Genomic DNA, 23,984 nt, shown 5'->3' on the forward strand with positions numbered 1-23,984 from the left:
GCTATGGTGTTGATGTAGAAGCCCTCCGTGATCGATTCCCCCTCCGGCGGAGCGCCAAAAAGGCCCCAAGATCGGATCTCACGGGTACAGAAGGTTGCGGTGGTGGAAATAGGGTTTCGTGGTGCTCCTGAATGTTTTTGGGGTATATGAGTATATATAGAAGGAAGAAGTAGGTCGGTGGAGCTGCGAGGGGCCCATGAGGGTGGGGGCGCGCCCCGGGGGGGGGGGGGGGGGGGGGCAGGCGCGCCTCCCTGCCTCGTGGCCTCCTCGCGTCTTTCTTGAGGTCCACTCCAAGTCCCCTAGATCACGTTTATTCCAAAAATAACTCTCCCAAAGATTTTATTCCGTTTGGATTCCGTTTGATATTCCTTTTCTGCGAAACACTGAAATAGGCAAAAAAACAGCAATTTGCACTGGGCCTTCGGTTAATAGGTTAGTCCCAAAAATAATATAAACGTGTATAATAAAGCCCATTAAACATCCAAAACAGATAATATAATATCATGGAATAATAAAAAATTATAGATACGTTGGATACGTATCAAGCATCCCAAGCTTAATTCCTGCTCGTCCTCGAGTAGGTAAATGATAAAAACAGAATTTTTGATGTGGAACGCTACCTAGCATATTTCTCAATGTAATTTCCTTTATAGTGGCATGAATGTTCAGATCCTAAATATTCAAGACAAAAGTTAAATATTGACATGAAAATAATAATACTTCAAGCATACTAACAAAGCAATCATGTCTTCTCAAAATAACATGGCCAAAGAAAGTTATCCCTACAAAATCATATAGTCTGGCTATGCTCTATCTTCATCACACAAAGTATTTAATCATGCACAACCCCGGTGACAAGGCAAACAATTATTTCATACTTTTGATGTTCTCAAACTTTTTCAATCTTCACGCAATACATGAGCGTGAGCTATGGACATAGCACTATATGTGGAATAGAATGGTGGTTGTGGCGAAGACAAAAAGGAGAAGATAGTCTCACATCAACTAGGCGTGTCAACGGGCTATGAAGATGCCCATCAATAGATATCAATGTGAGTGAGTAGGGATTGCCATGCAACGGATGCACTAGAGCTATAAGTGTATGAAAGCTCAACAAAAAAAACTAAGTGGGCGTGCATCCAACTCGCTTGCTCACGAAGACCTAGGGCATTTTGAGGAACCCATCATTGGAATATACAAGCCAAGTTCTATAATGTAAAATTCCCACTAGTATATGAAAGTGACAACATAGGAGACTCTCTATTATGAAGATCATGGTGCTATTTTGAAGCACAAGTGTGGTAAAAGGATAGTAACATTGTCCCTTCTCTCTTTTTCTCTCAATTTTTTTTATTTGGGCCTTCTCTTTTTTTATGGCCTCCTTTTTTTTTCTTTTCGTCCGGAGTCTCATCCCGACTTGTGGGGGAATCATAGTCGTCATCATCCTTTCCTCACTTGGGACAATGCTCTAATAATGATGATCATCACACTTTTATTTACTTACAACTCAAAGATTACAACTCAATACTTGGAACAAAATATGACTGTATGTGAATGCCTCCGGCGGTGTACCGGGATATGCAATGAATCAAGAGTGACATGTATGAAAGAATTATAAAGGTGGCTTAGCCACAAATACGATGTCAACTACATGATCATGCAAAGCAATATGACAATGATGAAACGTGTCATAACAAACGGAACAGTGGTAAGTTGCATGGCAATATATCTCGGAATGGCTATGGAAATGCCATAATGGGTAGGTATGGTGGCTGTTTTGAGGAAGTTATATGGTGGGTGTATGATACCGGCGAAAGGTGCGCGGTATTAGAGAGGCTAGCAATGGTGGAAGGGTGAGAGTGCGTATAATCAGTGGACTCAACATTAGTCATTAAGAACTCACATACTTATTGCAAAAATCTATTAGTTATGGAAACGAAGTACTACGCGCATGCTCCTACGGGGATAGATTGGTAGGAAAAGACCATCGCTTGTCCCCGACCGCCACTCATAAGGAAGACAATCAATAAATAAATCATGCTTCGACTTCATCACATAACGGTTCACCATACGTGCATGCTACGGTAATCACAAACTTTAGAACAAGTATTTCTCAAATTCACAAGTACTCAACTAGCATGACTCTAATATCACCATCTTCATATCTCAAAAGAATTATCAAGTACTCCCTCCGTAAACTAATATAAGAGCATTTAGAATACTAAAGTAGTGATCTAAACGCTCTTATATTAGTTTACAGAGGGAGTATCAAACTTCTCATAGTATTCAATGCACTTTATATGATAGTTTTTATTATACCCATCTTGGATGTTCATCATATTAGGACTAATTTTATAACCAAAGCAAACTACCATGCTGTTCTAAAAGAATATCAAAATAATATAAGTGAAGCATGAGAGATCAATATTTTCTATAAAATAAAACCACCACCATGCTCTAAAAGATATAAGTGAAGTACTAGAGCAAAATTATCTAGCTCAAAAGATATAAGTGAAGCACATAGAGTATTCTAATAAATTCTGATCAATGTGTGTCTCTTCCAAAAGGTGTGTACAGCAAGGATGATTGTGGTAAACTAAAAAGAAAAGACTCAAATCATACAAGACGCTCCAAGCAAAACACATATCATGTGGTGAATAAAAATATAGCCTCAAGTAAAGTTACTGATAGACGAAGACGAAAGAGGGGATGCCTTCCGGGGCATCCCCAAGCTTAGGCTTTTGGTTGTCCTTGAATTTTAACTTGGGGTGCCTTGGGAATCCCCAAGCTTAGGCTCTTGCCACTCCTTATTCCATAATCCATTAAATCTTTACCCAAAACTTGAAAACTTCACAACACAAAACTTAACAGAAAATCTTATGAGCTTCGTTAGTATAAGAAAACAAATTACCACCATAAGGTACTGTAATGAACTCATTCTTTATTTATATTTGTGTTAAACCTACTGTATTCCAACTTCTCTATGGTTCATACCCTCTGATACTAGCCATAGATTCACCAAAATAAGCAAACAACACACAAAAAACTGAATCTGTCAAAAACAGAACAGTCTGTAGTAATCTGGATCAAACGTATACTTCTGTAACTCCAAAAATTCTGAAATAAATTGCTGGACGTGAGGAATTTGTCTATTAATCAACTGAAAAAAGAATCAACTATATAACACTCTCCAGTAAAAAATGTCAGCTAATCTCGTGAGTGCTAAAGTTTCTGTTTTTTTACAGCAAGATCGCGAAGACTTCACCCAAGTCTTCCCAAAGGTTCTACTTGGCACAAACACTAATTAAAACATAAAACCACATCTAAACAGAAGCTAGATGGATTATTTATTACTAAACAGAACCAAAAAGCAAGAAACAAAAACAAAATTGGGTTGCCTCCCAACAAGCGCTTTTCTTTAAAGCCTTTTTAGCTAGGCATTGATAATTTTAATGATGCTAATATGAAAGACAAGAATTGAAGCGCAAATAGAGCATCATAAAACACGTGACAAACACATCTAAGTCTAACATACTTCCTATGCATAGGCATTTTGTAAGCAAACAAATTTTCAAGGCAAGGAAAAACTAGCATATGCAAGGAAGAAGAAAGAGACGATAGCATTCTCAACATGAAGAGAGGTAATTTGAAAATTTCTACAACCATATTTTTCTCTCTCATAATAATTACATGTAGGACCATAAGAAAATTCAACAACATAGCTATCACATAACATATTCTTAACACGATCCACATGTATGCAAAGTTGACACTCTTCCAAAATAGTGGGATTAACATTAACTAAAGTCATGACCTCTCCAAACCCACTTTTATCAAAAACTTCATAAGATTGAACATTCTCCAAATATGTAGGATCTATAGTTGACACTCTTCCAAACCCACTTTCAATATTATTGCAAACATTATTATCAATCTCATATTCATCATGGGGCTTAAATAAATTTTCAAGATCAAAAGAAGAATCACCCCAATCATGATCATTGCTACAAATAATAGTCATAGCAAAATTAGCATCCCCAAACTTAGGGTTTTGCATATTATTAGCACAATTTCCATCAAGAGAATTTATAGTAAAATCATTGCAATCATGCTTTTTATTCAAGGGGCTATCGTGAATCTCTTCATAAATTTCTTCATCACAATTTTCAGATTTACGAATTTCAAGCAAAACCTCATAAAGATAATCTAGTGCACTCAAATCACTAGAAATTGGTTCATCATAATTGGATCTCTTAAAAAATTAGCAAGGGGATGAGGATCCATAAATTTTTAGCAAGCAAAGATGCAAGCAAAAAGAAGGCACATGGTAACACAAGATCGAATGGAAGGAGGGCGAAGAAAAGGCAAAGGTGAAGTGGAGGAGAGGAAAACGAGAGGCAAATGGCAAATAATGTAATGCGAGGGATAAGAGTTTATGATGAGTACTTGGTGTGTCTTGACTTGGCGTAGATCTCCCTGGCAAAGGCGCCAGAAATGGCTAGTTGCTGGGAGATTAAATCTTGACTTGACATGGCGTAAGCCTCCCCGGCAACGGCGCCAGAAATCCTTCTTGCTACCTCTTGAGCATGCGTTGGTTTTCCCTTGAAGAGAAAAGGGTGATGCAGCAAAGTAGCGTAAGTATTTCCCTCAGTTTTGAGAACCAAGGTATCAATCCAGTAGGAGACTACACGCAAGTCACCTCGTACCTACACAAACAAATAAGAACCTTGCAACCAACGCAATAAAGGGGTTGTCAATCCCTTCACGGCCACTTGAAAAAGTGAGATATGATAGAGATAATAAGATAAATATTTTTGGTATTTTTATGATATAAACTGAAAGTAAAGATTGCAAAGTAAACGGCGGCAGAAATAGCACGTTGGCGGGAGATTAATATGATGGAAGATAGACCCGGGGGCCATAGGTTTCACTAGTGGCTTCTCTCAAGATAGCATAAATTATGGTGGGTGAACAAATTACTGTCGAGCAATTGATAGAAAAGTGCATAGTTATGAGAATATCTAGGCATGACCATGTATATAGGCATCACGTCCGCGACAAGTAGACCGAAACGATTCTGCATCTACTATTATTACTCCACACATCGACCGCTATCCAGCATGCATCTAGAGTATTAAGTTCATAAAAACAGAGTAACGCATTAGGCAAGATGACATGATGTAGAGGGATAAACTCAAACAATATGATATAAACCCAATCTTTTTATCCTCGATGGCAACAATACAATACGTGCCTTGCTGCCCCTGCTGTCACTGGGAAAGGACACCGCAAGATTGAACCCAAAGCTAACCACTTCTCCCATTGCAAGAAAGATCAATCTAGTAGGCCAAACCAAACTGATAATTCGAAGAGACTTGCAAAGATAACAAATCATACATAAAAGAATTCAGAGGAGATTCAAATATTGTTCATAGATAATCTTGATCATAAACCCACAATTCATCGGATCTCGACAAACACACCGCAAAAAGAATTACATCGAATAGATCTCAAAGAAGATCGAGGAGAACTTTGTATTGAGATCCAAAGAAAGAGAAGAAGTCATCTAGCTAATAACTATGGACCCGAAGGTTTGTGGTAAACTACTCACACATCATCGGAGAGGCTATGGTGTTCATGTAGAAGCCCACCGTGATCGATTCCCCCTCCGGCGGAGCGCCGAAAAAGGCCCCAAGATGGGATCTCACGGGTACAGAAGGTTGCGGCGGTGGAAATAGGGTTTCGTGGTGCTCCTCGATGTTTTTGGGGTATATGAGTATATATAGGAGGAAGAAGTAGGTCGGTGGAGCTGCGAGGGGCCCACGAGGGTGGGGGCGTGCCAGGGGGGCAGGCGTGCCTCCCTGCCTCGTGGCCTCCTCTCTTCTTTCTTGACGTCCACTCCAAGTCCCCTGGATCACGTTTGTTCCAAAAATAACTCTCCCGATCGAAGATTTCATTCCGTTTGGATTCTGTTTGATATTCTTTTTCTACAAAACACTGAAATAGGCAAAAAAACAACAAGTTGCACTGGCCTTCGGTTAATAGGTTAGTCCCAAAAATAATATAAAAGTGTATAATAAAGCCCATTAAACATCCAAAACAGATAATATAATAGCATGGAACAATAAAAAATTATAGATACGTTGGAGACGTATCAATGCAAATATACTGTTTCGGTTTACTATTTTTGTGCCTCGGCAACACCATCATTGGAAAGGAGCGGGAGATGATCGTGGCGGCTCTGCATCGATAAGTCGGTGAAGAGAAATGATGTGCAGAAAAATCCTAAATCTTAAGCATTTATATAAGGACGTGAGGGTGGAGGAGGGGGAGAGAAATGGTGTGCAAAAAAATCATAGTTTCTTTATGAACCACAGGCTTTTTTTTTAAGTTGTTCACTATTTTCTAAACCGGGTCATTTTTTTGAAAAACTATTTGTTAACTGACACTGTTCACTTTTGTTGTTTACTGTTGCCACATGAAATGAACAGTAAAAGTGGAAAAAAAGAGAAATACCTAATGCTTCCCGGTTAGAAGTTCTGGCTTTATTTGGATACTTTTTCATTTTTGTTCTGGTAATTGTTGATATACGGTTCGCTGATGTTGTGATGTAAAATGGACAGTAATCGACAGAGAATTTATTTTTCCCACGGATTATTGTTCATGCAAATATACTGTTCTGGTGTACTGTTTTGTGCCTCGGCAGCACCATCATTGAAAAGGAGCGGGAGACGATCGAGGCAGCTCTGCACCGGTACGCCGGTGGAGAGAAATGATGTGCAAAAAAATTCTAAATCATAACCTTTTATATAAGGATGTGAGGGTGGAGGAGGAGGAGAAATGATGTGTAAAAAATCCTAGTTTTTCTGAACCACGGGCAAAACTGTTCACTATTTTCTGAAACGGGTTATTTTTTTGAAACACTGTTCATTAACGGGCATTTCACTTTTGTTGTTTAATATCGCCACATAAAATGAACAGTAAAAGTGCGAAAAAACATCACCATGCACTGTTCACTTTTGCCACATAAAATGAAGAGTAAAAGTGCAAAAAGAAAAATTTAGAAAAAAGAGAAAAACGTAACGCTTCCTACTTTAGTATAGTAACTTATATAAAATTGTACTATTTACATGCAATACTAAAATAAATTTTCTATTAGCAATACTATCAAAGACATCAAAGCCAGGAGGGTGATATCATTGTCTCTCTTGGGACTTCATTGGGGTATGCTCTGGTGTGGATGAAGTGGAGCTTCGAGCATGCCTTGTTGGGCTTTATATCGGTATTTCTCTTAGACTAACTCCACCGTGCGACCCCAAACAGACGTCCGTTTTGCCCGAATTCTGTCCGTTTGGGTAGGGCAATGGGGTCGTGTCCGGGCAGTTTCTGAGATGCGGTGGCCGTGCACCCAACGCGCGGCCGCATCCGGGCCGCATCCTGTCCGCGTACATTTTTCTTTGCAAGCCCTTAACTTTTTTTCATCATTCATATTTGGTACATGGAAATACATCACCAAATTTTGACTAGAAAAGTAAGACCAAAGAAAACAAGAACCACAAGAATACATTTTAGAAGATATCCAACTTTCATAACTGCTCATCTAGGTTGGATTAGTGCCTTCTCGATGCATTCATTGTTTATCTGTGGAGGAGTCTCGATCTTGCGTGCTTCTTTCTTCTTCGAGTCTAAAGAAGTAGAGGTTGCTTCCTCGCATCTAGTCTCATGTCTAGCCTCTAATCTAGCAACAAGTGCACTAGTCTCATCTCTAGCCTCTATGCTAGCTAAAAGTGCATGAACATCTATTAAATTGCGCTCTATCAATATATTGATGTACTCTTCTTCCCAATACCAAAACTTGCATCCATTCTACACAATAAAATTTTAAGTTAGCACAACTAGTCAAATCTAAGAGCACAACCGAAGCTAAAAAGAGCACATACCCCATCGTTTAAGCACTTGATGAACACCCCATCCGGAATGTTCCGATGTTGTAGACACGCGGCGCACGACCTTCTTTGGGCAGTGGTCGCACTTAATGAGTGGCAACGGTGCGCCGACGAGCTTTTGGGCTAGCACCGAGCCCGGCCGACCGCCATTCGTCTATCTGCCGGCGGACCACCGATGGTGTAGATCTGAGCGGCTAGAGGAGGAGCCACCGCCTTCATGTGGCCTTGCGGCCCTACCAGGGCCTTCCAGCCCGGTGTCCGGCCAGTCCATGGCGCGGCCTCCCATAGCCGGGCGAGCTCAAGACCGACCGGATTCGCCCCAAATCTGGCCGGCGGGTGCGCAAATCAGGTGGCCGTGGTTGGTAGCTCGGGGGCGCCGAGGGGAAGGGGCTGGGCGAGTGCACGTCCGAGCTGCACAGCTGCAATGGCAGCGGCGGCAAGGGGAAGAGTGGAGAAGAGTGGAGGGGGTGCGGCCGGAGGGAGGGTGGGGGGCGGATAGAAAAAGGCGTCCCTGTGCCACCGACGGGCGGGCCAGAGGTGGACACGCGCAGACGGCCCGCCCGTCCGCGTGCTGTCCATTTCACCCCAAAAGCGGCGCAAACTTGGGCCGGGGATGGGTTGAAAGCGGACAGAAAATGGACAAAAGTCCGTTTGCGCCCGCGCGCTGGGCCGTCTGGTTCGTCCGTTTTACCCCAAACGGATGCACGCGGACAAGATGGGGTCGTGCGGTGGAGTTGGCCTTAACATGCTTATTATTTTGGAAACTGATTGTGCGTTTGTGGCTTCTTTTCTTGCAAATGAAAGTTGTGACAGATCCCCGCTCGTTGACCTCAAGAAGGAAGCGGTTGACATCATCAGGCTCCTGAAAAACTTCAAGTTATCAAAAATAAATAGAAGGGCCAATTCAGTGGCGCATGAGATTACTAAATTTAGTTTTGACAATAGATGTGATGGTTTTTGTAAATAATTTCCCGCCCTACGTGGTGTCTACTGTTATGAACGATCATAATGGTGTTTTAATTAAGGAAAGGGTTAAAAACAACCGGATGATCCCAGGCAATCGTAAGCCCCCTCGAGCGAGTGACACGCGTCCCCTACGGGCCCACCCACCGCTTCTCCTCGTAGTGTTATCTTCACGCAAAGGCTCTAGTCCACACGTTTTTCTCCTCAGAGCCTTCTTCTTCCTTTCTTCTTCCTCAGGTGCCGCTACCTCTCTCGACAACCGCCGCTGTTACACACAACTACTACTACCCTGCTACCTCTCCCAAAAAACACGCTGCAAGCTCCCCGTCGCTAACCACCGCCACCGTTGCCACACAACCCACCCCAACATTAACGATGCTACTTTTGCGGGGATGGCGGCGTTTTGCCGCGAAAGCAACATCCATGGAGATCAGATAGGCAAGCGCGGTGTGCTGCAATGGATCAGAGCCTCCGAGTGTGGTGGCCGGTGCTACGATGGAGCATTGCGTGCGCCCGTCAGTGCCACATTGGAGCATCGCCGACGCTGTGATGACGACCGCAACGACCATGGCGGTTGCAACTCCGGCGTGGCACTGGAGCTTCGCAGGTGCTGCGACGACAATCTCGACGGGCCTGCCATGGCGGTTGCAACTTCGGCGTTGCAATGGAGCTTTGCCGGTGTCGCGATGACGACCGCGACGAGCCGGCCATGGCGTTGCAACTCCGTCGCTGCAATGGAGCTTCTCCGGGCTGCTGCCTTGGAGTTTTTGCTGCACCGGTGCTGCGAGGACGACCGTGATGGGCCGGCCATGGCGTTGCAATGGAGCTTCACAGGTGCCGCGACGGGCCGGCCATGGCATTGTGTAAAACGTAGGTTTTGGGGGAACTGGCTCGACCCTCAAAGGGGTGGCCTATCACATATATATAATGATGACATACAAGTCCAATACCAATAAGGTATGGTTTACACAGTAGGGCTACAATACGAAGTCTAACACCCTCCCTCAATCTCAACTCACTCCTGAAGTATCTAGGAGGTTGAGATTGCGCCTACAGACCTCAAACATGGGAGAAGGTAGAGGCTTGGTGAAGATGTCTGCAAGTTGATCTTTTGAAGAGATAAACCTGACTTGTAGTAGCTTCTGTGCAACACGTTCCCTCACAAAATGATAGTCAATCTCAATGTGTTTAGTCCGTGCATGGAACACCGGGTTTGACGACAGAAACGTAGCACCGATGTTATCACACCAAAGGACCGAAGGATGTGGCTGAGCAACTCCTAGCTCTCGAAGTAGGGACTCAATCCATATAAGTTCGGCAGTCGCATTGGCAACCGACTTGTACTCAGCTTCTGTGCTGCTGCGAGAAACAGTGGCTTGCTTGCGTGCACTCCAGGCGATCAGATTAGGACCCAAGAACACAACATGTCCCCCCGTGGATCGCCTGTCATCTGGACACCCAGCCCAATCAGCATCAGAGAATGCAGAAAGAACTCCGGAAGAACTGGGGCGCAGGTGAAGACCAAAGGAGACAGTGAGACGCACATAACGCAGTATGCGCTTTCACAGCAGACCAGTGTACATCAGTAGGAGCATGAAGATACTGGCACACCCTGTTAACCGCAAAGGAGAGATCAGGACGCGTGATCGTCAGATACTGCAGGCCACCAACAATACTCCTGTACTCAGTAGCATCCTCAGGAGAGAGAAGAGCACCATCAACAGCAGAAAGGGTGTCAGTGGAGGACATGGGCGTAGGCGATGGCTTGCACTTGAGCATACCAGCACGGCGCAAGAGATCAAGAGAGTACTTCTTCTGGGTGAGAGCCAAACTGCCACGAGACTGATGAGCGACCTCAATACCCAGGAAGAAATGAAGCTGTCCCAAATCCTTAACTGCAAAATCACGACCAAGTGCAGTCACAAGAGCATCAGCAGCCGTCGGAGATGAGCTCACGAGGACAATATCATCCACATACACAAGGAGGTACATGGTCACACTCGGTCGCTGAAACAAGAACAGTGAAGTATCAGCCGTCGAAGGAATGAACCCATGAGTGCGTAGAGCTGAAGCCAGGCGAGCATGCCAGGCACGGGGAGCCTGCTTCAGTCCATATATGGCCTTCGTCAGATGACAGAGATGATGAGGCTGAGTGTGATCAACAAATCCAGGTGGCTGCCGCATGTAATGTTGGAAATATGCCCTAGAGGCAATAATAAAATGGTTATTATTGCATTTCCTTGTTCATGATAAATGTCTATTGTTCATGCTATAATTGTATTAACTGGAAACCGTAATACATGTGTGAATACATAGACCACAACAGGTCCCTAGTAAGCCTCTAGTTGACTAGCTCGTTGATCAATAGATGGTTATGGTTTCCTGACCATGGACATTGGATGTCATTGATAACGGGATCACATCATTAGGAGAATGATGTGATGGACAAGACCCAATCCTAAGCATAGCACAAGATCGTGTAGTTCGTTTGCTAAGAGCTTTTCTAATGTCAAGTATCGTTTCCTTAGACCATGAGATTGTGCAACTCCCGGATACCGTAGGAATGCTTTGGGTGTACCAAACGTTACAACGTAACTGGGTGGCTATAAAGGTGCACTACAGGTATCTCCGAAAGTGTCTGTTGGGTTGGCACGAATCGAGATTGGGATTTGTCACTCCGTATGACGGAGAGGTATCTCTGGGCCCACTCGGTAATGCATCATCATAATGAGCTCAATGTGACCAAGTGTTTGGTCACGGGATCATGCATTACGGTACGAGTAAAGTGACTTGCCGGTAACGAGATTGAACAAGGTATTGGGATACCGACGATCGAATCTCGGGCAAGTAACGTACCGATTGACAAAGGGAATTGTATACGGGATTGATTGAATCCTCAACATCGTGGTTCATCCGATGAGATCATTGTGGAACATGTGGGAGCCAACATGGGTATCCAGATCCCGCTGTTGGTTATTGACCGGAGAGTCGTCTCGGTCATGTCTACATGTCTCCCGAACCCGTAGGGTCTACACACTTAAGGTTCGGTGACGCTAGAGTTGTAGAGATATTAGTATGCGGTTAACCGAAAGTTGTTCGGAGTCCCGGATGAGATCCCAGACGTCACGAGGAGTTCCGGAATGGTCCGGAGGTAAAGATTTATATATGGGAAGTCCTATTTTGGCCACCGGAAAATGTTCGGGATTTTTCAGTATTGTACCGGAAAGGTTCTAGAAGGTTCCGAAGTGGGGCCCACCTGCATGGGGGGACCCACATGAACGTGGGTAGTGGGGGCAAGGCCCCACACCCCTGGTCAAGGCGCACCAAGATCCCACCTTAGAAGGAATAAGATCATATCCCGAAGGGATAAGATCAAGATCCCTAAAAAAGGGGGATAACAATCGGTGGCGAAGGGAAATGATGGGATTTCTTTCCCCCACCTTTGCCAACGCCCCAATGGACTTGGAGGGCAAGAAACCAGCCCCCTCCACCCCTATATATAGTGGGGAGGCGCATGGGAGCAGCACCCCAAGCCCTGGCGCCTCCCTCCCTCCCGTGACACCTCTTCCTCCCCGCTTGCGCTTGGCGAAGCCCTGCCGGGATCCCGCTACTTCCACCACCACGCCGTCGTGCTGCTGGATCTCCATCAACTTCTCCTCCCCCCTTTCTGGATCAAGAAGGAGGAGACGTCCCCGCTCCGTACGTGTGTTGAACGCGGAGGTGCCGTCCGTTCGGCGCTAGGATCATCGGTGATTTGGATCACGACGAGTACGACTCCATCAACCCCGTTCTCTTGAACGCTTCCGCTCGCGATCTACAAGGGTATGTAGATGCACTCCTCCCCTCTCGTTGCTAGCATCTCCTAGATTGATCTTGGTGACACGTAGGAATTTTTTTGAATTTCTGCTACGTTCCCCAACAGTGGCATCATGAGCCAGGTCTATGCGTAGATTCTATGCACGAGTAGAACACAAATTAGTTGTGGGCGATGATTTGTTCAATTTGCTTACCGTTACTAGTCTTATCTTGATTCGGCGGCATTGTGGGATGAAGCGGCCCGGACCGACCTTACACGTACTCTTACGTGAGACAGGTTCCACCGATTGACATGCACTTGATGCATAAGGTGGCCAGCGGGTGTCTGTCTCTCCCACTTTAGTCGGATCGGATTCGATGAAGAGGGTCCTTATGAAGGGTAAATAGCAATTGGCATATCACCGTTGTGGCTTTTGCGTAGGTAAGAAATGTTCTTGCTAGAAACCCATAGCAGCCACGTAAAACATGCAACAACAATTAGAGGACGTCTAACTTGTTTTTGCAGGGTATGCTATGTGATGTGATATGGCCAAAAGGATGTGATGAATTATATATGTGATGTATGAGATTGATCATGTTCTTGTAATAGGAATCACGACTTGCATGTCGATGAGTATGACAACCGGCAGGAGCCATAGGAGTTGTCTTAATTTATTGTATGACCTGCGTGTCAATGAAAAACGCCATGTAATTACTTTACTTTATTGCTAACCGTTAGCCATAGTAGTAGAAGTAATAGTTGGCAAGACAACTTCATGAAGACACGCTGATGGAGATCATGATGATGGAGATCATGGTGTCATGCCGGTGACGAAGGTGATCATGCCGCGCCTCGAAGATGGAGATCAAAAGGCGCAAGATGATATTGGCCATATCATGTCACTTTATGATTTGCATGTGATGTCTGTCATGTTTACATCTTATTTGCTTAGAACGACGGTAGCATAAATAAGATGATCCCTCACTAAAATTTCAAGAGATGTGTTCCCCCTAACTGTGCACCGTTGCGAAGGTTCGTTGTTTCGAAGCACCACGTGATGATCGGGTGTGATAGATTCTAACGTTCACATACAACGGGTGTTGATGAGCCTAGCATGTACAGACATGGCCTCGGAACACAAGCAAAACACTTAGGTTGACTTGACGAGCCTAGCATGTACAGACATGGCCTCGGAACACAAGAGACCGAAAGGTCGAACATGAGTCGTATAGTAGATATGATCAACATGGAGATGTTCACCGATGATGACTAGTCCGTCTCACGTGATGATCGGACACGGCCTAGTCGATTCGGATCATGTATCACTTAGATGACTAGAGGGATGTCTATCTAAGTGGGAGTTCATTAAATAATCAGATGAACTTAATTATCATGAACATAGTCAAAAGGTCTTTGCAAATAATGTCGTAGCTTACACTTTAGTTCTACTAAGATATGTTCCTAGAAAAAATTTAGTTGAAACTTGATAGTAGCAATTATGCGGACTGGGTCCGTAAACTGAGGATTGTCCTCATTGCTGCACAAAAGGCATATCTCCTTAATGCACCACTTGGTGTGCTGAACCTCGAGCGTCGTCTGTAGATGTTGTGAAACATCTGACATACACGTTTTGATGACTACGTGATAGTTCAGTGTGTGATGCTAACGGTTTAAAATTGTGGCACCAAAGACGGTTTTGAAACGTCGCATAACATATGAGATGTTCCAAAGACTGAAATTGGGATTTCAGACTAGTGCCCACGTCAAGAGGTATGAGACCTCTGACAAGTTTCTTAAGCCTGCAAACTAAGGGAGAAAAGCTCAATCGTTGAGCATGTGCTCAGATTGTCTGAGTACTACAATCACTTGAATCGAGTGGGAGTTAATCTTCCAGATGAGATAGTGATGGTTCTCCATAGTCACTGCCACCAAGCTATTAGAGCTTCGTGATGAACTATAACATATCAGGGATAGACATGATGATCCTTGAGCAACTCGCGATGTTTGACACCGCGAAAGTAGAAATCAAGTAGGAGCATCAATTGTTGATGGTTAGTAAAACCAATAGTTTCTAGAAGGGCAAGGGCAAGAAGGGATACTTCATGAAACGGCAAATCAGTTGCTGCTCTAGTGAAGAAACCCAAGGTTGAACCCAAACCCGAGACTAAGTGCTTCTGAAATGAGGGGAACGGTCACTGAAGCAGAACTACCCTAGATACTTCGTAGATGAGAAGGCTGGCAAGGTCGACAGAAGTATATTGGATATACATTATATTAATGTGTACTTTACTAGTACTCCTAGTAGCACCAGGGTATTAGATACCGGTTCGGTTGCTAAGTGTTAGTAACTCGAAATAAAAGCTGCGGAATAAACGGAGACTAGCTAAAGGTGAGATGACGGTATGTGTTGGAAGTGTTTCCAAGGTTGATGTGATCAAGCATCGCATGCTCCATCTACCATCGAGATTGGGGTTAAACCTGAATAATTGTTATTTGGTGTTTGCGTTGAGCATAGACATGATTGGATCATGTTTATAGCAATACGGTTATTCATTAAAGGAGAATAATGGTTACTCTGTCTATTTGAATAATACCTTCAATGGTCTTGCACCTAAAATGAATGGTTTATTGAATCTCGATCGTAGTGATACACATGTTCATGCCAAAATATATAAGACAGTAATGATAGTACCACATACTTGTGGCACTGCCACTTGAGTCATATTGGTATAAAACGCATGAAGAAGCTCCATGTTGATGGATCTTTGGACTCACTCGTTTTTGAAAAGATTGAGACATGCGAACCATGTCTATTAGTATATATGCATGAAGAAAGTCCACGCAGATGGATCATTTGGACTCACTTGATTTTGAATCACTTGAGACAGGCAAATCATACCACATGGGCAAGATGACTGAAAGGCCTCGTTTTCAGTAAGATGGAACAAGAGAGCAACTTGTTGGAAGTAATACATTTGATGTGTGCAGTCCAATGAGTGCTGAGGCACGCAGTGGATATCGTTATGTTCTTACTTCACAGATGATTTGAGTAGATGCTGAGAATATTTACTTGATGAAACACAAGTCTGAATTATTGAAAGGTTCAAGTAATTTCAGAGTGAAGTTGAAGATCGTCATGACAAGAGGATAAAATGTCTGTGATATGATCATAGAGATGAATATCTGAGTTACGAGTTTGACACACAATTAAGAAATTGTGGAAATTGTTTCACGACTAATACTGCCTGGAACACCATATTGTGATGGTGTGTCCGAACATCATAACTGCACCCTATTGGATATGGTGCATACCATGATGTCTCTTATCGAATTACACCTATCGTTTATGGGTTAGGCATTAGAGACAACTGCATTCACTTTAAATAGGGCACCACGCAATTCCGTTGAGACGATACCGTATGAACTATGGTTTAGAGAAACCTAAGTTGTCGTCTCTTAAAAGTTTGGGGCTGCGACGCTTATGTGAAAAAGTTTCAGGCTGATAAGCTCGAACCCAAAGCGGATAAATGCATCTTCATAGAATACCCAAAACAGTTGGGTATACCTCCTATTTCAGATCTGGAAGCAAAAGTGATTGTTTCTAGAAACGGGTCCTTTCTCGAGGAAAAGTTTCTCTTGAAAGAATTGAGTGGAGGATGGTGGAGACTTGATGAGGTCATTGAACCGTCCCTTCAACTAATGTGTAGCAGGGCACAGGAAGTTGTTCCTGTGGCACCTACACCAATTGAAGTGGAAGCTTATGATAGTGATCATGAAACTTTAGATCAAGTCACTACCAAACCTCATAGGACGACAAGGATGCGTACTACTTCAGAGTGGTACGTAATCCTGTCTTGGAAGTCATGTTGCTAGACAACAATGAACCTACGAGCTATGGAGAAGCGATGGTGGGCCCGGATTCCGACGAATGGCTTGAGGCCATAAAATCCGAGAGGATCCATGTATGAAAACAAAGTATAGACTTTGAAAGAACTACTTGATGGTCATAAGGCTGTTGGGTACAGATGGATTTTAAAGGGAAGACAGACAATGATGGTAAGTGTCACCATTAAGAAAGCTCGACTTGTCGTTAAGATGTTTTCCGGCAAGTTCAAGGAGTTGACTGCGATGAGACTTTCTCACTCGTAGCGATGCTAAGAGTCTGTTAGAATTATATTAGCAGTTACTGCATTATTTATGAAATCTTGCAGATAGGATGTCAAAACATTGTTTCCTCGACGATTTTCTTGAGGAAAGGTTGTATGTGATACAACCAGAAGGTTTTGTCAATCCTGAAAGATGCTAACAAGTATGCAAAGCTCCAGCAATCCTTCTAAGGATTGGAGTAAGCATCTCGGAGTTGGAATGAACGCTTTGATGAGATGATCAAACATTTTGGGTTTATACAAGGTTCATGAGAAACTTGTATTTCCAAAGAAGTGAGTGGGAGCACTATAGAATTTTTGATGAGTATATGTTGTTAACATATTGTTGATCAGAAATGATGTAGAATTTCTGGAAAGCATCCAGGGTTATTTGAAAAGTGTTTTTAATGGAAAACCTGGATTAAGCTACTTGAACATTGAGCATCAAGATCTATAAGGATAGATCAAAAAACGCTTAATAGTACTTTCAAATGAATACATACCGTGACAAGATTTTGAAGGAGTTCAAAATTGATCAGCAAAGAAGGAGTTCTTGGCTGTGTTACAAGGTGTGAGTATTGAGTAAGACTCAAGACCTGACCACGGCAGAAGAGAGAGAAAGGACGAAGGTCGTCCCCTATGCTTTAGACGCAGACTCTACAGTATGCTATGCTGTGTACCGCACCTGAAGTGTGCCTTGCCATGAGTTAGTCAAGGGGTACAATAGTGATCCGGGAATGGATCACATGACAGCGGTCGAACTTATCCTTAGTATCTAGTGGACTAAGGAATTTTCTCGATTATGGAGGTGGTAAAAGAGTTCGTCGTAAAGGGTTACGTCGATGCAAACTTTGACACTAATCCGGATGACTCTGAGTAGTAAACCGGATTCGTATAGTAGAGCAGTTATTTGGAATAGCTCCAAGTAGCGCGTGGTAGCTACATCTACAATATGACATAGAGATTTGTAAAGCACACACAGATCTGAATGTTGCAGACCCGTTGACTAAAATCTCTCTCGTAAGCATAACATGATCAAACCCTAGAACTCATTGAGTGTTAATCACATGGTGATGTGGACTAGATTATTGACTCTAGTAAACTTTGAGTGTTAATCACATGGTGATGTGAACTAGATTATTGACTCTAGTGCAAGTGGGAGACTGTTGGAAATATGCCCTAGAGGCAATAATAAAATGGTTATTATTGCATTTCCTTGTTCATGATAAATGTCTATTGTTCATGCTATAATTGTATTAACTGGAAACCGTAATACATGTGTGAATACATAGACCACAACAGGTCCCTAGTAAGCCTCTAGTTGACTAGCTCGTTGATCAATAGATGGTTATGGTTTCCTGACCATGGACATTGGATGTCATTGATAACGGGATCACATCATTAGGAGAATGATGTGATGGACAAGACCCAATCCTAAGCATAGCACAAGATCGTGTAGTTCGTTTGCTAAGAGCTTTTCTAATGTCAAGTATCGTTTCCTTAGACCATGAGATTGTGCAACTCCCGGATACCGTAGGAATGCTTTGGGTGTACCAAACGTCACAACGTAACTGGGTGGCTATAAAGGTGCACTACAGGTATCTCCGAAAGTGTCTGTTGGGTTGGCATGAATCGAGATTGGGATTTGTCACTCCGTATGACGGAGAGGTATCTCTGGGCCCACTCGGTAATGCATCATCATAATGAGCTCAATGTGACCAAGTGTTTGGTCACGGGATCATGCATTACGGTACGAGTAAACTGACTTGCCGGTAACGAGATTGAACAAGGTATTGGGATACCGGCGATCGAATCTCGGGCAAGTAACGTACCGATTGACAAAGGGAATTGTATACGGGATTGATTGAATCCTCAACATCGTGGTTCATCCGATGAGATCATCGTGGAACATGTGGGAGCCAACATGGGTATCCAGATCCCGCTGTTGGTTATTGACTGGAGAGTCGTCTCGGTCATGTCTACATGTCTCCCGAACCCGTAGGGTCTACACACTTAAGGTTCGGTGACGCTAGAGTTGTAGAGATATTAGTATGCGGTTAACCGAAAGTTGTTCCGAGTCCCGGATGAGATGCCAGACGTCACGAGGAGTTCCGGAATGGTCCGGAGGTAAATATTTATATATGGGAAGTCCTATTTTGGCCACCGGAAAATGTTCGGGATTTTTCGGTATTGTACCGGGAAGGTTCTAGAAGGTTCCGAAGTGGGGCCCACCTGCATGGGGGGACCCACATGAACGTGGGTAGTGGGGGCAAGGCCCCACACCCCTGGTCAAGGCGCACCAAGATCCCACCTTAGAAGGAATAAGATCATATCCCGAAGGGATAAGATCAAGATCCCTAAAAAAGGGGGATAACAATCGGTGGGGAAGGGAAATGATGGGATTTCTTTCCCCCACCTTTGCCAACGCCCCAATGGACTTGGAGGGCAAGAAACCAGCCCCCTCCACCCCTATATATAGTGGGGAGGCGCATGGGAGCAGCACCCCAAGCCCTGGCGCCTCCTCCCTCCCGTGACACCTCTTCCTCCCCGCTTGCGCTTGGCGAAGCCCTGCCGGGATCCCGCTACTTCCACCACCACGCCATCGTGCTGCTGGATCTCCATCAACTTCTCCTCCCCCCTTGCTGGATCAAGAAGGAGGAGACGTCCCCGCTCCGTACGTGTGTTGAACGCGGAGGTGCCGTCCGTTCGGCGCTAGGATCATCGGTGATTTGGATCACGACGAGTACGACTCCATCAACCCCGTTCTCTTGAACGCTTCCGCTCGCGATCTACAAGGGTATGTAGATGCACTCCTCCCCTCTCGTTGCTAGCATCTCCTAGATTGATCTTGGTGACACGTAGGAAATTTTTTGAATTTCTGCTACGTTCCCCAACATGTAAACCTCTTCTTCAAGCAATCCATGAAGAAAAGCGTTCTGCACATCAAGCTGGCGGAGAGACCATCCGCGAGAAACTGCCAGAGACAGAAGAAGTCGAATAGTGGTAGGTTTGACAACTGGGCTGAATGTATCCTCATAGTCCAGGCCCTGACGCTGTTTAAAGCCCTTAGCCACGAGGCGCGCTTTGTAGCGCTCAATGGAACCATCTGCATGTTTCTTCACCTTGAACACCCACTTCGAATCAATGATGTTGACGCGAGACGGAGGAGGAACAAGTGTCCAGGTCTTATTCTTCATAAGAGCATGATATTCTTGTTCCATAGCAGCCCTCCAGTGTGGAATACTCATAGCGGCTTGATAACTGCGTGGTTCGGCGGTTGGATCATCCACAGCATGAGCCAGGCAAGCAGCAAGATAGGTGACCGTGCCATCGGTGCGCTCCTTGGGACAAACAATGCCACTGCGGCTGCGAGTGTGTGGACGCCGCCGAGGAGCAAACACCGGGGCCGGCGGGATGTCCGGAGCAGGTGAGGCCGGTCCAGGGGACTCCGGCGAAGAAGGACCGGGTGACGGCGGGCCGGGCGACGGCGGACCAGGCGACGTAGGCCCCGGCGGCGTGTGGGCCACTACAGACCCAGGCGAAGTAGGCACCAGGGACGCCCGCGCGGATGGCGAGGGTGACGATGGAGGGGAGTCCGGGCGAGGAGGCGGCAACGGAGACTGCTCAGAGGAGGCCGTCGCAGGCTCTGGCCCGATCGCAGTAGCCAGCATGGGCTCCGGCCCAGGCGCGGTTTGAGACGGAGCGCCCGGTGCGGAGTCGAGAGCGGGAGGTGGTGCATGCACCGGCCGATCGACGTGCACCACATGCGACGTAGCGGGTCCGTCGGGGAGGAGTTCCAGGCGAGCTCCACGTCCAGTTCCTGCACCATGATTAGGTAACAACACAGGCGAATATCCAACATCTTCAAATTGGCCAGGCATAAGAGGAAATGAATGCATAGATGGTGCTGTGCTGGATGACTGAGGCATGACAGAAAAGGGGAAGACAGTCTCATCAAAAACAACATCCCGAGATATGTAGACTCGATTGGTTGGGACATGGAGACACTTGTAGCCTTTATGGAGAGAACTATACCCTAAGAACACACACTTTTTGGAGCGAAACTCAAGTTTGCGATCATTATAAGGACGAAGATGAGGCCAGCAGGCACACCCGAACACCTTAAAAAAGGTATAGTCAGGAGTTTCACCTAAGAGAAGCTCAATAGGAGTTTTCATATTAAGAACACGCGTAGGTAATCTGTTAATGAGAAAACACGCGGTAGCAAAAGCATCACTCAAAAAACGAAAGGGTACAGAAGCATGAGCAAGAAGTGTGAGGCCGGTCTCAACTATATGACGATGTTTGCGCTCAACAGCGCCATTCTGCTGATGTGTATGCGGGCATGATAAACGATGAGAGATCCCAAGCTTATTAAAGAAAGTGTTGAGGTTGCGATATTCGCCCCCCCAATCTGATTGAACATGGATAATTTTATGCTTGAGTAGACGTTCAACATGCAATTGAAACTGTATGAATATATCAAACACATCAGATTTGCGCTTAAGAAGATAAAGCCAAGTGAAGCGACTATAGGCATCAACAAAACTGACATAATAGTTGTGACCACTAACAGATGTTTGTGCCGGACCCCACACATCAGAAAACACAATTTCAAGAGGGTCCTTTACTTCTCTAGTAGATGAAACAAAAGGTAGTTGATGACTCTTGCATTGCTGACAGGCATCACACACGGACATCTCTTTATTGCTAGACACTAATGGCAGCTCATGACGGTGGATTATGTGGCGAACGATGGGTGTGGCGGGGTGACCAAAGCGAGAGTGCCACTGGGAAGGCGACACACGAACACCGCTGAAGACGCACGGGGCGGATGGATCCTCCAAACGGTACAAGCCTTGGCTCAACCGGCCACTAAGCAGAACATCCCGGGTTGCTCGATCCTTAACAAAAAGATTAAAAGGGTCACAGAGGACATGATTATCAAGGGTAAGCTTAGGGACAGATAAAAGATTACGAGTCACCGAGGGAACCCGTAAAACATTACGAAGATGGAGCTGCCTAGAGGGATGACTAGTTAAAAGATATGCTTGGCCAATATGAGAGATGGGCATACCTACACCATTGGCGGTGTGAACCTGATCGTGCCCGTAGTAGGGCTGGTAGGTGGAGAGTTTGTTAAGCTCGTTCGTCATGTGATCCGTGGCGCCGGTGTCCATGTACCAGGCTGGATCAACAGGGTAGGATGGTGTGTTTCCCTGCTCGACGCGTGGGTCCTTGCCCTTGGCGGCGATGTGGGCAGCCGGGGCGGCAGCGGGAGGACCAAAGTCTGCCATGGCAAACTGGCGCTCGTTGCCCTTGCCGTCGTTGCCGATGCCAAGGAAGCTCCTCTGAAAGCGGCGTTGACACTTGGAGGCGACATGGCGTTCACGACCACATAGCTGGCACACCACCCTAGTGTTAGGGCCCCCACCCAGGGTCGATGCAGGGGGCGGGGCTGCCTTGCCAGGTGACGGGGCAGGGGGGCGCTGGCCGCGAGAGGCCCAGAAGGCCGCCGGCTGGGCGGTGATGGTGGCGGAGGAGCGACGAGCCTCGACGCGTTGCTCGGTGAAGAGGAGGCGTGAGTAGAGCTTGAGGAGGCATCGCTGGCTTGGCGTTGTGAACGGCCTCGGCGAGATTGTCGTAGTCGGCGTCGAGGCCTTTGATGACGAAGCCGGCGAACTCCTCGTCGCTAAGCGGCCGACCAATAGAGGTGAGCGTGTCCGCCAGCACCTTCATCTTGTTGAAGTAGGTCGTAGCGGAGGAGTCCAGCTTCTTGATGTCGGCGAGCTCGCTGCGAAGGGCCATCGAGCTGGAGGTAGAGACCTGGGCAAAGGCGTGCTCCAGGGTCGTCCAGGCGTCCATGGAGGTGGCAGCGAAGAGACAAAGGCCAACGACCCCGTCGCCGAGGGAACCCTGGATGGCAGAGAGGATCGCCTGGTCCTGCTGCACCCACATACGGTGTTCCGGGTTGATGGGCGGGCCGTGGACGGTAGGGATGACCTGCGGAGGACACGGTAGCGAACCATCAACAAACCCTAGGAGAGACCGGCTGCGTAGCAGCGGTAGGACCTTGGCGCGCCAGAACAAGTAGTTGTCCGGCGTGAGGCGGATGGCGATCAAGTTGTCGAAGTGGAACGGCCCGGTGGACGTGATAGCGCCAGCAGCAGGGACGATTGGCGGCGGAGCCGCGACAGGATCCACGGCCGCGACCGATGCCGCGGGTGGCGCCGCGGGCAGGGGCGGGATCATGGCCGCAGGCAGAGTCGCGAGCGTGGCCGCGGGTGGCACCGCGGGCGGAACCTCCCCCGAGGCCGCCGGGAGGACGGCAAGTGATGAGGAAGAGGTCGCGGGTAGGATCGCCGTCGTGCCGGCGGAGGTTGCAGGCGACGGCGGCGGGATTGGAGCTGAGAACATGGAGCCCACAGCAGTGGTGCCGAAGAACTGAGGCACCGACGGAGCCAGGGGGTGAGGTGGGAGGTTGAGGAGGGCGGCAAGCGACGCGGGGATGGACCCGGAGCTGGCGGCGCCCGAAGCGGAAGCAGTCATGGCGGCGGCGGCCCTAGGGTTTAGGGTTTTTGGCGCGGCGGCGGCGGCGACAGCGGGTGGGGTGGAGGACCTAGGTTAGACTCGATACCATGTAAAACGTAGGTTTTGGGAGAACTGGCTCGACCCTCAAAGGGGTGGCCTATCACATATATATAATGATGACATACAAGTCCAATACCAATAAGATATGGTTTACACAGTAGGCCTACAATACGAAGTCTAACACGTTGCAACTCCGTCGTGCAATGAAGCTTCGCCGGGCTGCCTTGGAGTTTTTGCCGCACCGCCGGCACTGCGTTGGAACTTCGTCGGGGTTGCAATGGAGCACCACCGGGGCTGTGGAAGGTGTGACCGTTATGCAATGGAGATTCACGGGGCTGCACTGGAGCTTCACGAGATGTCCACGGTGCTGCGTTTGAAGTATGTGGCGCTGCTGACTTGTTGTGATCGAACGGCCACTGGCGTGCAGATCAGACGGCTGGCTAGGCGGATGATTTCCTATAGAAATCATGCGGTTGATTTGTAGCAGCCTTCTTTAATTAATTAATATATGAATAGGTGTTTTAAAAAAAAGAACACGTGGGC

This window comes from Aegilops tauschii, chromosome 5, assembly GCF_002575655.3.
Source record: "Aegilops tauschii subsp. strangulata cultivar AL8/78 chromosome 5, Aet v6.0, whole genome shotgun sequence".
NCBI lineage: Eukaryota > Viridiplantae > Streptophyta > Magnoliopsida > Poales > Poaceae > Aegilops > Aegilops tauschii.